Raw genomic sequence first — 5,616 nt, 5'->3', positions numbered from 1 at the left:
AGTGCTGATAGCGGAGTCATCCATGCAGTGCGCTCTTTTGACTACGAGCAGATCAAGGATTTCCAGTTCCGCGTAAAAGCGCAGATGGAGGCTCTCCTCCTCTCAGTAGCAATGTGACTGTGAAATAATGATCCAGGACCAGAACGACAACGCGCCTCAGGTTCTGTACCAGTCAGACTAGCAGCTCTCTGGTGGCTGAAAGGGTTCCTCGTTCAGCAGATGTGGCTATCTTGTTACTAAAGTGGTTGCTGTTGATGTGGACTTGGACAGAATGCCTGGCTTTCATATAAACTCAGAAAGCGACAGACAGGCGCTGTTTGAAGTGGGCTTACAGAATGGAGAAATAAGAACTATACGCCAAGTCAATGATAAAGATGTTGTGAAACAAAGGCTCACTGTTGTAGTGGAGGACAAGGGCAGCCCTCTCGTTCAGCTACAGTCATGTTAATGTGGCGGTGGCGGACAGTTTCCCTGAAGTGCTGTCGGAGTTCACTGACTTTACTCACGACAAGGAGTACAATGACAACCTGACTTTTTACTTGTCTTGGCTTTGGCTAAAGTCTCTTTATGTTCATCATATTTAGTTGTTTTATATCAGTGAAAATATACAGATGGAGACAGTGTCGCATCCTCTATCATTCTAATCTACGGTTATTCCGTATTATCACCGCGTTACGGCAGACACTTTGGGGACAGGAACTCTACAGCACGTGTATCAATTACGAGGTGTGGCAGAGACTGACTCCAGAAAGAGTGACTGTCAGTTCACCAGACCGTGTAGTCAGAACGTACTGATATGGACCCAGTCTCTACAGGGAATGCAGCGGATTCAGAGGTGACAGAAACTCCTTGATGAACCAGACTCCCCACTAGAGGTCTGTTACTATTTGAGTCATTATCTTTTCCTTAAAACTATATGTTTCACGTGTCTATCTAAATGCATGCGGCGATTTCATCTGTTTGAAATCTAGTATGTTGTGGTAGCATGGGGATTTCCATGGTCAGAAAATGCCTTGTTTTACATGTGGGGCCCATTTTCAGCACCTGGTCATGGACAGCGGCTCTTGGCAAATAGGGATTAATTTCAATGCGTAGCAAATAGTTTCCTACTAATAGAATATTTTCATTCAACGTGTATTTTACATAGACAGTATTTTCATTGAACTTGTTGTTACATCTACGTGACATTGTTTTGTCTATATATACATTGGCTTATATGTTGATATAATAGTAGTACGGTATTTATCGTTGTGTAAACTCAAACCATCCAAGTATGTTTTACTGTTGTTTATTTTATGTAGTTCAGTGCATTGAACTCAGAGGGACGCTGTTGAGGTATAGTGTGTTGCAGTTTTTAATGCATGAATTCTGCAGCAGCTAGTATCCCCCATCATTTCGATATAGTTAGAGAGAGAAAGATACGCACGCAGATCGCACGCAGAGCGCTGTAGTCCGGGCTATAGAGAACACGGTGACACCGAGCTGCGATTCTTTGTTTACACAGTGGTGGACTTGGGGCACATTTTATTTTGATGTTTTCACTTGGAATCTAATGGAACATTACAGATCTTTTACGGATTTATAGCGTTTGTATTTGGTTTCATGGTAGAAGGGAAAATGTCGAATAGAACATGACACGGCAAGTACTGTTGTTTATTCGTCTCTCTCTCAGTTCAGTGACGGGGCAGATCAGTTACTCCATTCCCGCAGGAAAAGGCGAAAGGCTCTTTTAGTCGGTAACATAGCGCAGGATTTGGGTTTAGATATCAAAAGACTGATCATAGGTAAAGCTCGTATTTATAGCTGGAAACAGCGCAGAATACTCGAGCTGAAAAGAAGGGGAGTGCTCTAATCACAAAGAGAGAATAGACCGTGAAGCTGTCTGCGGACAGACGACGCTTGTGCTCGGTGCATTTCCAGCTTATTCTGGTGGATCCGATGGAATTTTACAGCATTATCGTTGAGGTAAACCGATGTAAACGATAATGCCGCCGGTTTTCAAAAAGAGAGAAATGAAATTCAGAATTAGTGAGTCGTCCGCACTGGAGCTAAATTCGTGTTAGAGAGGGCGACTGGATCTTGATGTTGATTTATATGGCCTCCAAAGCTATTCACTTGAATCCTCACCGATAATTTTTACTCTTGTAAATTACAAAACAACCTAATGGCGGAAAGACAGTAGAAATGATTTACAGAAACTTTTAGATCGAGAGAACAGGAGCATTTGTCTTTGATATTAACCGCAATAGACGGAGGGTGAGCCTCAGATGTCTGGAACAGTGCGTTTCATATTACTCGTACTAGACGCCAATTGATAATGCACCTTGTTTTTACACAGGGCTATCTACAAGGCTACGGTAAGAGAGAACTCGGCTAAAGGCACAGTTGTAGTATCAGTCAGTGCGTCAGATAATGATCAAGGTTCTTATGGTAAAGTAACATATTCTATTTCCAATTCCCTCGACGATGTGTCTGAATTGTTTGAAATGAATGGGGACAATGGTGAAGTTAGACTAATAGGAAATATTGATTATGAAAAGACACGGCAATATCAGATACATGTACAGGCCAGTGATGACGGAGGGCTCACCGAATCGTGTAAAATCATGGTCGAAGTCCTTGATACAAATGACAATATACCAGCCATTAATGTAATGTCGAAGTCTAGTGTCATATCGGAAGACATTAAACGTGGTACGGTTGTGACTATGATGAATATTCAAGACCCAGACTTCGGTGAAAACGGCGAAGTTCAGTGCTCAATAAACGAGAACATTCCCTTTGCGATGAAATCAACATCAAATCATTTCTTTACTGTAGTAACAGACGGGGACTTGGACCGAGAGAGAGATTCTGAGTATAACATCAGTGTGACGTGCTCTGATGAGGGCGTGCCCTCGCTCTCCAGCAGCGTCACTCTCACCTTACAGATATCAGATGTGAATGACAACGCGCCTGTCTTTGAGAGGAGCTCATATGAGGCCTACATTATAGAAAACAACACACCGGGCCTCTCTATATTCACACTCCCCAATGAGGTCTTTTATATCTGAATAATATTATTTTCCCTAAAACTGTATGTTTTCATATAGGTCTATATGTAGGCTATCGGTGATTTCATCTGTTTGAAATCAAGTCTGTGTACCTGGAGTTTTCCATGGTCATAAATGCTCAATATATGTCCACTGGATATGTGGCCAATTCGCACCCACGGCGTGGACAGCGGTGCGTTTGCAAATATATCTGTGTTTCAATCAGAGAGCTGCTTTTCTAAAGTAAGCAGTTTCTCTCAACGTGTATTTATTTTAGACCTTGTTTGTTCAACATCTCAATTACATATTGTTTCAATTTATCATCAATACATTGGCCTGTTTGTGTTGTTGGCATAAGTTGTACTGTGTTTTAAAGTTTGAGACTCAAACTTCCCACAGTGTTTGGAATGTTTTTTTTTAAAAGTATATCAATAGTTCAGGTGGGTTAACTCAGAGGGACGCTGTTGGTTAGTGTGTTGCAGTTCATAGCAATGTGTAGCATAGCAGTACCTCCCCCATCATCTCGATATATTAGACAGAGACAGAGCGCACAGTCCGGGTTACAGAGAACATTAATACCGAGATACAGAGCTGCCATTCTTCTTGTTCCAAAATTGTTTATTGCTGAGTCATTTACATTGATGTTTTGAACTAGAAACGAATGGAAATTACTGTTATTTACGGATTTCATAACTGCTTGTTGTTTCATCGTGCATTGGGAAAAATATCGGACAGAAACAATGACACGCAAGTTGTTGTTTATCTCTGGTCCTTCTCTCAGTTCAGTGACGGGCAGGTCAGTTACTCCATTCCGGAGGAAATGGGAAAGGCTCTTTAGTCGGTAAATAGCGCAGGATTTGGGTTTAGATATAAAAGACTGAAATCAGGTAAAGCTCGTATTTCAATACGGAGACAGCGCAGAATACATCGAGTTGAAAGAAAGGGGAGTTCTCCTTATCAAAGAGAGAATAGACCGTGAACGCTCTGCGGACAGACACCCTATGCGCACTGCATTCAATCATTCTGGAGAATCCGATGGAATTTTATACATCAAATTGAGGTAACCATGTAAACATAGATGCACCTGTTTTAAAAAGATGAGAATGAAATTCAGAATTAGTGTCGGCTTACTGGTCAAAATTTGCGTAGAGAAGGCGGGGATTGAGAATGTGGTATTAAATGGCTCCAAGCTATACACTAAACCCCAGAAATTTCACCTGAAACTCAAAACCACTGAGGTGGAAAAAGTAAATGGTTTTACAGAAACCTTTAGATCGAGAGAAACAGGAGCATTTGTCTTTGATATTACCCGCAATAGACGGGGTGAGCCTCAGATGTTCTGGAACTGTGCAGATTCATATTACTGGTACTAGACGCCAATAGATAATGCACCTGTTTTTTACAGCAGGCGATCTACAAGGCTACCTAAGAGAGAACTCCAAAGGCAATTTTAATTTCGTCAGTGCGTCTGATTCGATCAAGGTTCTCAATAGTAAAAATACGTTTATTCATTTCCAATTACACAGGATGTGTATCGAATTGTTTGAAATACAATGGAGGATAAGGTGGGGTGAATTATAGTGAAATATTGATTATGAAAAGCAGCACATATATCAAATAGCATGTACAGCAGTGAATGATGGAGGCCTCACCGATTCTTGTAAATCATGGTCGAGTCGTTGATCGAAAATGATAACAAACCAGCTATTAATGTGATGTTGAAGTCTAGTGTATATCAGAGGCCATTAAAGCTGGTACTGTGTGACAAGATAAACTTCAAGATCCAGGACTCGGTGAAAAATGCAATTGTCAGTGCGCGATAAACAAACATTCCCTTTATAATGAAATCACATCTTAATTTCTTACTGGTAGTAACTGACATGACTTGGACAGAGAGAGAGACTCTGGGTATAACATCAGTGTGACGTGCTCTGATGAGGGCGTGCCCTCGCTCTCCAGCAGCGTCATCTTCACCTTACAGATATCAGATGTGAATGACAACGCGCCTGTCTTTGAGAGGAGCTCATATGAGGCCTACATTATAGAAAACAACACACCGGGCCTCTCTATATTCACAGTGAAGCCAGAGACGCTGACTGGAACCAGAATGCCGTGTTTCTTACTATACTGGAGGACTCCTTGTTAACGGAGTGCCCGTCTCCTCATATGTGTCCGTTAGTGCTGATAGGGAGTCATCCATGCAGTGCGCTCTTTTGACTACGAGACAGATCAAGGATTTCCAGTTCCGGTAAAAGCGCAGGATGGAGGCTCCCCTCCTCTCAGTAGCAATGTGACTGTGAAATAATGATCCAGGACCAGAACGACAACGCGCCTCAGGTTCTTGTACCCAGTCCAGACTAGCAGCTCTCTGGTGGCTGAAATGGTGCCTCGTTCAGCAGATGTGGGCTATCTTGTTACTAAAGTGGGTGCTGTTGATGTGGACTCTGGACAGAATGCCTGGCTCTCGTATAAATGCAGAAAGCGACAGACAGGGCGCTTGTTTGAAGTGGGTTTACAGAATGGAGAAATAAGAACTATACGCCAAGTCAATGATAAAGATGCTGTGAAACAAAGGCTTACTGTC

Source organism: Salvelinus sp. IW2-2015, linkage group LG6.1, assembly GCF_002910315.2.
Source record: "Salvelinus sp. IW2-2015 linkage group LG6.1, ASM291031v2, whole genome shotgun sequence".
Lineage (NCBI taxonomy): Eukaryota > Metazoa > Chordata > Actinopteri > Salmoniformes > Salmonidae > Salvelinus > Salvelinus sp. IW2-2015.
This window is presented reverse-complemented; position numbering follows the sequence as displayed.